Source organism: Pelophylax lessonae (assembly GCF_965119305.1).
Source record: "Pelophylax lessonae genome assembly, chromosome: 5".
Lineage (NCBI taxonomy): Eukaryota > Metazoa > Chordata > Amphibia > Anura > Ranidae > Pelophylax > Pelophylax lessonae.
The window spans coordinates 80,628,638-80,641,970 of NC_138772.1; positions in this window are offsets into that span (position 1 = coordinate 80,628,638).

Here is a 13,333-nt window from a genome sequence, read left to right on the forward strand (position 1 = left end):
GCCCTGGTCACATTACCAATGTGTTAATGTTTTGTTTTATGTTTGTTCAAGTTAAGAGCAAAATAAAGCAACATGAACAATATAAATTGTTTTAGATAATTGTACTTTATGGCCTGATATTGCAAAACTAGAATAATTAAAATATCAATATACACATGAATAATATCCACGATATTGTAACTTAATCCAATCACTTTCATAGGCACTATGAGCCTAATTCACTAAAAGGAAGGAGTAGAAATGCTCACTCCCCATTTAACTACTCCCATCTAGATTAATTAACACCTCAACTAGGCGAACCTGCAAATGTAAAATTTCATCTAGATGCAATAGTAAATTCTGATTAGAGTATACCAATTCGCAGTCGCGTTTTCATAAACTGAATTCCTATATTCTGAATGAATATTACAGAGCAATGTCAGCTATTATGGTGACATTTATTTTTTATGTATAGTTACAGTATATATATACAGACTTGTATAAAGTACTCAAAATTTCTACTTGAGTAAAAGTACAAGTGCTCGATCAAAAAGTGACTTAAGTAGAAGTGGAAGTGCTCGCAGAAAAAGTTACTTAAGTAGAAGTACTAAAGTATTCAACATTTTTTTTACTTAAGTATTGCAAGTAGTTTTTTCAAAAAATTTGCTACTTAAGTACTAAAAGTAAAAAGTACCAGTAGTTTTGAAAAAAAAATTCTACTCAAGTACTGAAAGTAGAAGTACAAGTACTGTGTTATGTAGTTATTAAAGAAAGAAGTCAAAAGTTTGAACATCATATTGTTTTTTATTATTTCAAATGATTAACCTAAAGGACAATCACAATTCATTAGGCTGTAACTTTTTGTAAACAAAAAACAGATAAAGTATGTCCCTCCCTTCCCCTTTTAAAGCATCCACCTTTTAAAGCCAGGGGTGGTCTCCTTCCTGAGCTTCCTCGCTCTCACAGCCAGGCAGATCACTTGAAGTTGAAGGGCCAGGGGTGGAAGGTGGTCTTTTTGGTTCGTCCATCTTTTCAGCTAATCAAAAGGCAGAACAGGAGCATGCGCAGTCTTCTTAATCGCGGTTTGATTTGATTTGCTCAATTGATGATGATGTGCCAGGCCAGCTTCATCAAACCTACAACGCTTAAAGTGAAAAATGCATCAAAAACTACTAACAAAGTGGCTGTGCTAAAAATGCTAATAAAGTGCCTGCAATTATATATATATTCTTCTTGTATTCAAAATCATCGCCCACAGTATCAAAAATAAAGTGACATGTCTGTGCTAAATGCAGTTCAAATTATTCCCACAATGTAAATGTAATTCATATAAAATATATATGACAATACCACAATAAAATAAGTTGTGATTGTGAATAAGTTAGGTGCAAGTTTAAGTGTGTAAACTAAACTTTATAAGGAAAAGTCCATAACTGAATTCCAGTGTGCAATCTAAGAAGTGCTTGTCACTGGCTGTCAGATGCTTCCACCTTTCTTCTGTGATCTGCTCAAGTAAAGTGGTGGACTGGATAGCCTCTCTCTCTGCCTCTCACCTTAGTAGCACTGGCACTGCACTGGTTCAAAAAGCTGTCTATATTATTTTCATTATAAGAACTTGTCAGAACATGCTTCCACCACCTGTCCTTCACACTAGTAGTGCTCATTTGCTTTGCTCAAGTCAAGTGCCACTGCCAGTGGCCACTGCAGTGCAGGCACAGCCGCACAGGCAGAGGCAGGCCGCAGGAAGCACAGGCACCACCACAACACAACACTTATGGTCCATGGACCATGGATGGTCGGATAATCATCATAGTCGTCAGTCTCACTCTTCTTGGTTCAAAAAAGCCACCCATGACCCGTGTGTATATAATATATTAATATTTTATATTGATTATTTGATTCTCAAATGGCACATTTGCCATGGCAAGGATTAGGCCCTCTCCACGGTCCACCTCACTCACAGAGAGAAGAAGATGAGATGACGAAGAAAATGCTCCCGCGTCCCGCCGCCCGTGTCACAACTCCTCTCAGTAAGGGCCCTAAGGGGTGGAGTCTGAGTGACACACAACACGTCTAGAGGCAGAGACCTCGAGCGGGAAGACGGCAGCATGGCTCCTCCTGTGCGGTCTTAACTTGATGATCATGACAGTGATTCCGCGGGCCGCGGCGCGAGCGAGGCTGTGGGATTGATTGAATTGAGTTGTGCTGCCTACTGCTACACGCTACCTACTACTAAATTGTGAGTCAGTATATTTTATTTCATTTTTATATATAAAAGCGGTATTGTTGAGCACTACTAGCCACTAGATCTCCTGGCTGTCACTTTGTCACATGTTGGGGAATCACAGCGGCTCGGCTCCAGAAGTGGCGGGTGTCCCCGTCATCCTGCCAGGGCCGCCAAGAAGTTCATCACCTAATCTTAAGTTATTAATATCTTATGAGGAGAGGACCAATGAGATTGAGAATTGAAATAATTAAATATATATGGCTTTTTGAACCAGTGCAGTCAGTGCCACAGTGCCACCCAGACGCTATCCACCAGTGCCACCACCATTAAGTGTGTTGGTCGGTCACTCGAGCACTGAAGGAGGTGGAAGCATCTGACAAGTGAAGTCACACTTTAGATTTGCACACTGGAATTCATTTATGGACTTTTCGTTATAGATAGTTTTACACACTTTAACTTGTTGCACGCACCTGACCTAACTTATTTCATAACTTATTTTATTGTGATTTATTGTCATATTTTATATGAATTGAATTTACTGTTACATTGTGGGAATAATTATTTTCACTGCATTTAGGCTTTAGCACATTCATGTCACTTTATTTTTTAAACTGTGTGGAGTGTGGGCAGGGCACTGGGGGTACCGATGATATTATATCGATTGCACAGGCACTTTATTCGCACAGCCAAGTTGTGTTTGTTAGTAGTTTCTTGATGCACTTTAAGCGCTGTAGCACAATTTATTTGTTTGTTTCATATTTTCTTTTTATTGGAAAGATTTGGTATAGCAGCTTTTATTATACACAGCCTTTATTTTCGTATGCGCTGATTTACAAATGACATTATACACATTTTTTTGAGCTTTATGCAACCTGCCATCTACTGTTCTGGCAGTGGTAATTTTTTTAAAAGTAACGAGTAACTATGCAGCACAAAAAAAAAATACTTGAGTAGAAGTATCGAAATCATCGAAAAAATGTAGTGAAGTAAAAGTAGAAGTAGGAGAAAAAAATTCTACTCTAGGAAAGTACAGATACTGCATTTCGGTACTTAAGTACAGTACTTAAGTAGTTCTACTTCGTTACTATACATCTCTGTATATATATATATATCTCTAATTATCAACATTCATTCTTTATTCATCCTAAACTTTCAGGCATCTCTAATTATACTCAGCATGTTGGTGTAGTAGTCTATGCTCATGGACAAGGACTGCTAAGTCATGAGTTCTAGTCCCAACCACACTAACACCCTGTGTGTTCACTGGTGTGTGATTATTATTTAGCCACAAAGTAATACCTTGGTTAAATAATTTATTGTTGCATGCACATGAGATAAACATTCATGTAGATGTGGCAGTAGCAATTAGGCGTTCGCAAATTTTTAGCATTCGCAGCTGACTAAAATTCAAGTAGGAACCCATGGCTGCAGTGCTAATAGATAGGAGTGCTAACCACGAAACCGTTGAACTGAGCACAATTATGCTTTGAATATTAAGTAGTGCCATGCTTGATTAATTTACATAAATCTCATAAATATATATTGTGCTCACATGCATGATCAGTGTAAAAAGTGCACTCACTGTTAGTTAGCAGCACTTAGGTCATAAGTTCAAATCCCAACCATGCTACCAGCCACCTAAATGTAGCTCTGGTGAATCTGTAAGCGCAGGAGCAATTGCACAGATACAAATAAGCACAGTGAACTATGTTCAATACTGTCTGATTCAATATTACAGATTGATGATATTCTTAACACCCGACATTGATGTGGTGGGGGTAATTAGGCGTTCGCCTTTTTTAGTACATACTTTATTTTCAAATTTAAGCCTAATGGAAGTAATGCCATCTTTGGTATTTGAACACATGGTGAGAGTACCTATAGGTAAGAGTGCTAACCATTAAGCTATTGGAATCAGCACAATTACACACAACCCGCACAACCCACACAACCCACACAACCTGCACAACCTGCACAACCCACGAGTAGTGCTGGTTTGAGGCCCACGACAATGTTACCACACACAGCTGGGGAAGTGCTTAATCAACACTTAGCCACTCCCAACACTTCCCAGCCCCCTCCCAATGTTGACCCCCCAAACCAGGAAGACTCCTTCCCCACCTTCTCCTCACACCCCTAACACACACCTTTACCTTTCTCCAATTCCACACTTCCCCTTCCAAACAACCCAAAAATCTCCACACCCACTGATCCCCTCCCCAACCACACTGCAAATTCACCCGACCCCAACTTTTGACACCCCTTTCCACACATGTACACCCCAGCACGACCCTTCACAAGCTTCTTCACACCACACCTCCTTCCAAACCCAGTTTGCTCAGCCCCACCCTCCCCAGCCCTCCTTCCAAACTCCCCTTGCCCTCCTTCCAAGACCCCCAATATGCTCTCCCAACACAAGCCCTCCAAACCCAGCCCCTCATCACAGTCCATCACCCCACCTTGTCAGCCCCTACAACACAACCCTCTCCGGTCCCTACACTATGTTCAATCTCCCCATAACACCTCCACCAGCAGCAGCTCCCACCTCCTGATTGATGTGTGTTTATTTTTTATTTTTTTTTTCTCCTTTTTTTTGGGGGGGGGGGTTCTCCTTACTGTTTGTAACGTTTGTTTGTAAGATGTTTGTAATAAAACATTTTTAAAAATTAAAATAACTTGCCTTTTGTCTTGTTCAAAAATGCTGGGGAAGAAATGTCCCTGGCTTAGTAATGTAGGCCTTTCTACACAGGTGCTTTTATTATTGCAAACATGTGTTTCTATTTCTGCTTGCTAATCCCAATTCTCACATAATAAAATCATAAAAGGTGACCCTTCTAATTGTCAAAAAAGTAATTTCTCATAGAGCAGACAACTGATTTGGAGTGGTGGGGCTGAAATTGCTTCTGTGTTGGATTTGGTTTCTATTTTCTACTGGTGGTCTGCCCTGCCAATAGTTTCCAACTTGGTGTTTCTAACCTCAACAGAACAAGCTTCAAGAGAATCCAACCCCTAGAAAAAGCAAGTCAGCAGCTGCAAATATTGTAGCTGTGGCCAGGCAATCTTGTTCAACTATCAAAAACACACAAAGTAGTAACTTTTTTTCTGAAAAAAATGTATTTAGAAAAAATAAAACATAATTTAAAAGAAAAATAAAAAAATAAAATCACTGTTTAAAGAAATTAAAAAGCAAGGGCTGGTCAGCAGCAGGAGCAGCCCCATATTTCCGCTCTAAAGCCTCAATGCAGCGGGTGGCCCACCACAGCAGCTTGATTGCTGATGCTGTGGTGGGGTCTTTAATCACTGGGGAGAAAAAGAGACAAGATAATTACCTGGAGAAACAAAGAAATTAACACAAAACCACTACATCAAAAAAACTAGGCACTGTAGCATATTTGCCGTGTTTTACATACATTCTTGCTCAAACATGATAGATTGCTGGTCTATATAGTCCGACTCACATGCTTAATGCCAAAAAATTTTTAGGGAACGTGTAAGCTGAATTCTTTGGCCAACAAGATTAAAATTTTAAGTTCAATCTCCATGGATATATATATGTTGGGAATGCTGTCCAATTCGAACCACACAGGATCAGAGTTTCCTATTGACCTAATGGTTTGATTAATCAGGTGTGGTGGAAGGGAGGAGGCCCAGCTCCTAGGAAGCTGAGGTGTGGTCTTTCATATATATATATATATTTTTACATAACTTTTTATTTGCAAAACAAACAGAAGTCTCAGCAAGACACCATTGCCCAAGCACGGGTCCAAGAATACATTACGATAAATTTCAGCATTTCTGCGACCCTGTTGAGACTAGACATGGCCCGTGTCCTAGATGCCGTCCCCCCATGTGTGTCAGTGATACTACTAATAAGAAAGTGTCCCCGGTGTCACCGCACATCCTCATTAGACAAATCAAGGTTTGAGCAATGGTGAGATCATTATTTGTCTTGCATAACAGCAGTAGATGCATCATCTAACCATTTAGACCACACTTTATCATATTTCCTTTCACAGCCTCTATTAATATAGGTTTATTTGATTAAGGGCAAGTTGATGTTAACTAAATGTTTCCAGAAGGTAAGGGATGGAGGAGTAGTCTTCTTCCAAGACATAGTTATGGCCTTTCAGGCATAAAACTGCAGTAGACTGAGCATGGTCCTTCCCGCTACCGTAGGATCTACTGCCTCAACCAACCCCAGCAAACACAGACCAACAGAGGGTTTCAAGAAAATGTTAGCAATAGAGTTGATAACCGCAACCACCTCCTCCCAATAAGTGACTATGGCCGGACAGCCCCAGAAGACATGAGAGAAATCCGCTGGAGAATAGTCACATCTCCAGCACTCCTGAGGAATCGAGGGGGGTTCATAATATGCAGCCTATGCAAATAAGCACGGAACAACTGGAGATATCTAAACAAATGGGGGGCTGGGACATTATAATCAGCAGAAAGTGATGTGAGGGATCGCAGGGAACCATTAGTTAGAATGTGGGATGTGGTTTTAATTTTGTACTTAGCCCACGCCTGAGGGTCCGGAAGATTGTATAAATGTGTTAACGTTGGATTATGCCACAGGGGGGTATTTGGAGAGATGATTTCCTGTGAGTTTTTTTCAAATGACAACCCAGCTTTCCAGGCCTTGATGGTGGTGACTGTGGAAGGAGTCAAGGGATAAGGAGCCTTAAGACCTCTAAAGAGAAGGTGTTGTAGGGCCTCCAGAGAGTTCAGCACTGCTGCTTCTAGAATCATAGAGGTATTAAATCCGTCGGGACATAGCAGTGACCAGCTGGGATGCTAGAAAATATTTGTAGCAATCCGGTAAAGCTAGACCTCCCCTTGAGGCAGGTCTCATCAAAGTTGTCATTTTGTATCTAGGTGATTGGGAACCCCATAGGAAGAAAGAAAAGAGTTGGTTTGGAAAAAAAGGATCTAGGGATCCAATGGGGCGAGTGCCTAAAAAGATATGTAAATTTCGGGAGCATTTTCATTTTGATTAGGTTTATACGCCCTACAATTGACAATGGTAAGTTCTCCTATGCTTTCAGCTGAGTTTTGTACTCTGATACACTGGGAGGGGATTAAGCCTAAGGTAATCCTCAGCATCTCAGGACACTATCACGCCCAGATATTTAAATTGCTGTACCCATTGCAACTTCAACACTGTTGATGCAGACTATTGGGTGTCTGGGTCCATCGGAAAAACAGAGACTTGGACCAATTTACCCTCAGACCCGTAATGGTGGAGAACGCCTCCAATGTCTGAAGGGCTCCTTCCAAGTAAGGACCAGCATCATTTAAGAACAACAGCAGGTCGTCCGCATATAGGGCTACCCTCTCCTCCAGCCAGGCAACCTTCAACCCACATATAAGTGGGGAGGCTCATAGGGCCTCGTCCACCGGCTCCATTGCGATTTCAAAAAGAGCTGGGGAGAGAGGACAGCCCTGCCTCGTGCCCCTGTGTAAAGCAATTTTTTTTGAAAGGTCTCCGCCCAATCTAATCACCGCTGTAGGGTGTTGATATATAATTTTTAACCACCGTATAAAAAGACGGGGAAATCCCATTCTCCGCAACACCTCCCATAAATAAGACCGCTCAATGGTATCAAAAGCTTTTTCAATGTCTAAGGAAGGAACCACCCTGGAGCCTATGTTATTATGTGGGGCATGGATATTTGTGAATAATCTCCACAAATTAACGTCTGTGGCTCTATGGGCCATGAACCCGGTTTGATCAGCTTCAATCACCAAGTGTAGAAGAGAGTTAAATTGGCCAGTAAGGAGTTCGGTGAGTATTTTAAGATCATTGTTCAACAGGGCAATGGGTCTGTAGGAGTCACATGCTGTAGGGTCTTTGGGGGTTTATATATGAGAATTACATGAGCCTCACTCATGGAAAAGGGAAGTGTGTCTTTCTCCAAACAGTTTGTGAAAAGAGACTACAGGAGTAGGGCCATAAGGTCCCCATTAGTTTTGTGAAACTTTATGGGCAGGCCATCAAGTCCTGGTGCCTTCCCATTAGAGAAGGATTAAATAACTACACAGACTTCTTCTGGTGAGAAGGGATGCGTTAATATGGACCTCTCCTCATCCAAAAGCCAGCCAAGAGCCACCATATCTAATAGAGATGTGAGGTCTTGTGGGCCACCTGTTAACGGAAAAGAGGAGGTGTATAACTTGGCATAGTATTGTCTAAACTCCTCTAAAATTTCTGTCAAAGATGTTAAAGTGCCACCAGACTGGGATTTAATCTCAGCAATCAGCGTGAAGGGAATCTCATTTTGGAATAACAGTGCTAAAAAACGAGCGTTCTTATCGCCTTGTTCAAAGAAAGTTTGCTTGCATTTTAGAAGATTCAGTTGAGTGACTTCAGCTAAGTGTAAATGCAGTTCCTTTTTGCTGACTCAAGGGGTCGCATTGTGACGAGCTGTATACTCAAGTACCATCTTCTGCAAAGTATGTACCTCAGAGGCTTGATCTCACTTAACAGCAGCTATAGAGGAAATGTAATGACCTCTCTTAAAGGCATCCCATACCACGTCCAGAGAAGATGTACCCCCATTAAGTTCCTAATATTTTTGTCTGGACGGGAATCCCAATGGGCCCCCAGACACCACAGGGATCCATTGAAGTGTGAAAGGTCACCACTTGGGGGTAATGGTCAGACAGCCCACTAGGCAGATAGGTCATGTCCAAAACATCTGCCAAGAGGGAGGGGTTGGTAAAGGCCAGGTCTATGCGTGAGGATGTTTTATAGGAGGAGGAGAAGCACAAGCAGGTTTTTTTCTCAGGGTTCCTCCACCTCCACACATCCATAAGGCCCACTGCTTGTGCCCAGTTAGATAAGTCATCTGAGAATTGTTTAAATGGAGTGGGTCTATCCAAGGTAGGAGACATAGTGGAGTTGAAATTTCCCATTATCAATAATTTGGCTGGGCAATCTTCTCCAGAATGGAATATAGGACAGCCGACGAAAAAGGAGGAGGAACATACAAACCAACTATCACATATTTTTGTTGCCACAACATCATTACCACAACCATATACCTCCCGTAGGGGTCTGTGTGAACCTGGTCAATGACACATGGCAATTTTTTGCTGACAAGTAAAGATACTCATCTGGCATAGTTTGAGAGTGTGGCATGAAAGGCCCTTTGAATCCAGGTTTTTTTCAGTTTCATTATCTTGCTGCCTGTAAGATGTGTCTCCTGCAATAGGATCAGGTGAGGGGCATGATGCTTGAGGTATTGAAACATCAGAGTCCATTTGCATTTAGAATTAAGACATTCCATGATATGACTTTCAGTTCCTCAAAAGCGTGTGGAGGCATATTGGAGGGAAGAGAGAGATAATGTGAGGCGTGAGCGAGAGGGGAACAAAAGCATCTGAGAGGCAGCAAAACAGACACGAGCCATTGCCATACCAGCACTTAAAACTGCACCAAAATAATTAAAAAAAAAGAAAATAAAATATCAACAGGTATTGATCACTAATGACCCAGACATAATCTCGGAGGTAGGAGTCCAGGACAACCTGGGCTCTAGCGATCACAGGATGATCACATTTAGTATAAATAACAATATAAAAAGGCAAGTGGGGAACATAAGAACCCTAAACTTCAGAAGGGCAGACTTTCCAAAATTGTACTCATTGATGGAAAGGGTAAACTGGGACCAAACCCTGGGATCACTGACCACAGAGGAAAAATGGGAATGCTTTAGAACAATATTAAGCAAAGGCATCTTGCAGTGCATTCCTATGGGGAATAAATTTAGAAGAGACAAAGCCAAACCTGGCTGGCTAAACCGTAGCGTTAAAAAACTTATTAGGGGAAAAAAATTGGCCTTCAAGAAATATAAATCAGAGGGCACAGTATCGGCCTTCCAGCAATACAAGGAGGAAAATAAGAAGTGTAAACACGAAATCAAGATGGCTAAAATCAACTTTGAGAGACAAATAGCGGAGGATAGTAAAAAAAACCCAAAGAAATTCTTTAAATATATCAACAGCAAAAAAACTAGGGCAGAGCATATTGCACACATAATTAACGATGATGGGAGGATGGTTACAGAGGACACTGAAAAAGCAACCGTGCTGAATTCTTTTTTCTCGTCAGTCTTTACGCAGGAAAAGGAAGGGTACACTGACCATGACTGTATGGTTAGTAGTAATACACAGGACTTGCCACTATGGCTAACAGAGGGGGAAATCAGGGAAAGACTGGATAAACTTAACACAAACAAATCACCAGGCCCGGATGGCGTACATCCGAGAGTGCTCAAGGAACTCAGTATGGTTATATCTAGACCACTGTTCCTGATCTTTGCTGACAGTATTAGGACAGGAGATGTACCAGGGGATTGGAGGAAGGCTAACGTGATTCCGATATTCAAAAAGGGCCAGAGACATATCCCGGGAAATTATAGGCCTGTCAGTCTGACATCAATAATATGTAAACTTTTGGAGGGGATGATAAGGGACTATATCGTAGAGTATGCTAAAGACAACAACATCATCAGTAGTAACCAGCACGGGTTTACAAATGGGCGTTCTTGTCAAACCAATCTCTTAGCATTCTACGAGGAAGTGAGCTGTGAGCTAGATAGGGGGAGACCAGTGGATGTGGTGTACTTGGATTTCGCTAAGGCGTTTGATACAGTTCCCCACAAGCGCTTAATTTATAAAATAAGGTCTGCAGGTATCGACAGCAGGGTTTGCTCTTGGATACGGAATTGGCTAAAAGGCCGTGTCCAAAGGGTAGTAATAAACAGCGCATACTCAGACTGGTCTGAGGTAGTAAGCGGGGTGCCCCAGGGCTCAGTCCTGGGACCAACCTTGTTCAATTTATTCATAAACAGCATTGAGGAAGGGATCAGTAGTTCGTTATCAGTTTTTGCAGATGACACAAAATTGGCCAGGGCAATAACTGCACAGCATGAAGCAGATATCCTACAGAATGACCTGGACAAAATTACGGAGTGGGCAACGACATGGCAAATGAGGTTTAATGTGGAGAAGTGTAAGGTTTTGCACTTGGGGACCAAAAACATAAAAACACAATACACGTTAGGAGGGGAACCCTTGGGGGAATCAAAAATGGAGAAAGATTTGGGAGTCTTAGTTGATGATAGATTAGGCAACAGCATGCAATGCCAAGCGGCAGCTTCCAAAGCCAACAGAATATTAGCATGCATAAAGAAAGGGATGTATTCCAGAGATAAGACTATAATCCTTCCACTTTATAAAACTCTGGTCCGACCGCATCTGGAGTATTCTGTCCAGTTCTGGTCGCCAGTCCTCAGGAGGGATGTGTTGGAGCTGGAGAAAGTCCAGAGAAGGGCAACTAAACTGATTAGGGGGTTGGAGGACCTTACCTATGAAGAGCGGCTGCAATCGCTCGATTTATTTTCCCTGGAGAAAAGACGTCTGAGAGGGGACATGATTGCAATTTATAAATATCTTAATGGGGATCTCAGCTTAGAAGAAAAGCTGTTCATTCGAAGGAATTGCATGAGGACTCGAGGACATACAATGCGATTAGAGGAGAAGCGTTTTAACCTCAGGCAACGTGGGGGGTTCTTTACTGTTAGGGCTACAAGATTGTGGAATTGTCTACCACAAGAGGTGGTTTCTGCGGGTAGTATGGTGACTTTCAAAAGACTCTTAGACTTACATCTCAAGGATCAGGAGATTGAGGGCTATGTTAGATGATTACAGTCACACACACCTACACAGGTTGAACTGGATGGACTATTGTCTTTATTCAACCTCGCCTACTATGTAACTATGTAACTATGTAACTATGTAACCATTTGGCATCCAATGGCAGCCCTATTCATACCCGAGTCTCCCAAAATGAGGAGGAGCAGGTAGTGATTTAATTCCAAAAAACTGTGAAAAAATTTAACTGGTCATATCCTGTGCACTATATCCAGTATAAGTGGGGAAGGAAGATTAACGCTCAAGTGGGTAATTATGTCAGTCTAGAGGACAAGGGAGATGTCTGTAAAGTCGTAGACGTTCGACTTGTAGTAGCCAACAGAAAATAATAAGGCAAAATTGAGAGAAGTATTAATGATAGTTCAAGGGAGGCATAGTACAAGCTCCTGTATTGTGGGCTATCCCATGTCCAAATATCAAGATGAGCCCCTATGCGTGAGCACAGGCAGAAAATGATAGGAGTCATGGGCTCAGAACTCAGATCCTCCACAGATCAAAACGTAGCAGCATACCTCAGTTAAAACTTATAGGCACCAGTATCTTACATATGAAATTGAAGGTGGTAGAAAATGACAACCGGTCATCACCAAACAAATAAGCAGGATAAGACTCAGCGGGTATCCAGCCAGGTGGAAGCATCCTCTGGGTTTTTAAAGAATCGGGTACGATCTCCATCCAGGACTCTGAGTCTGCTAGGGTATTACAGGCTGAACGTAATACCTTTTTCCCGGAGACGCCTGCGTACTTCGGTAAACGATCTTATGCATTGCTGGATCTCTGGGGAGTAATCCGGGAAAAGGAGAATTTTGGAATTTTCATATTGAAGATCCTGTTTATTCCTGGCAGCTGCCAGGACACGATCTTGATCTCTGTAATTTAACAGGCGGAGCAGGAAGGGTCTTGCCAGAGCCCCGAGGATCGGTGGAGTGGGGGGGACCCTGTGGGCCCTCTCTACCACAAATGTAGGCAGGAGGTCTTGCAGGCCTAACAGCGATGTCAGAAAAGTTTCAGCAAACTCTGCTGCCCTGGGGCCCTCTGCGCGTTCTGGGAGACCGAGAATCTGCACATTATTGCGGCGCAGGCGATTTTAAGTAACCACTGCTTTTTCTTGGAGCGCCTTCACCTGTAACTGTAAAGCATTGGTCGTAAGAAACTTTAAAAAAAAAAACTGAAAAAAACGTGAACTCAAATTTGTTTGATTCCAGGGGTTAAGCATTTAGGAGCTTAAGAAGAAGCTTAAGATCAACACACACAATGTTGAAACCAAGCCACCCCCATTTGTAAACATCAGGACAAGACGAGATGAACACATTCCAAAATACGCCATGTACACTTGAGGGAAACCAAACAAAAAATTAGAAGAGGGTGGTCTCATGAAACCGACTAAAGACTAAAATGTCAGAAATG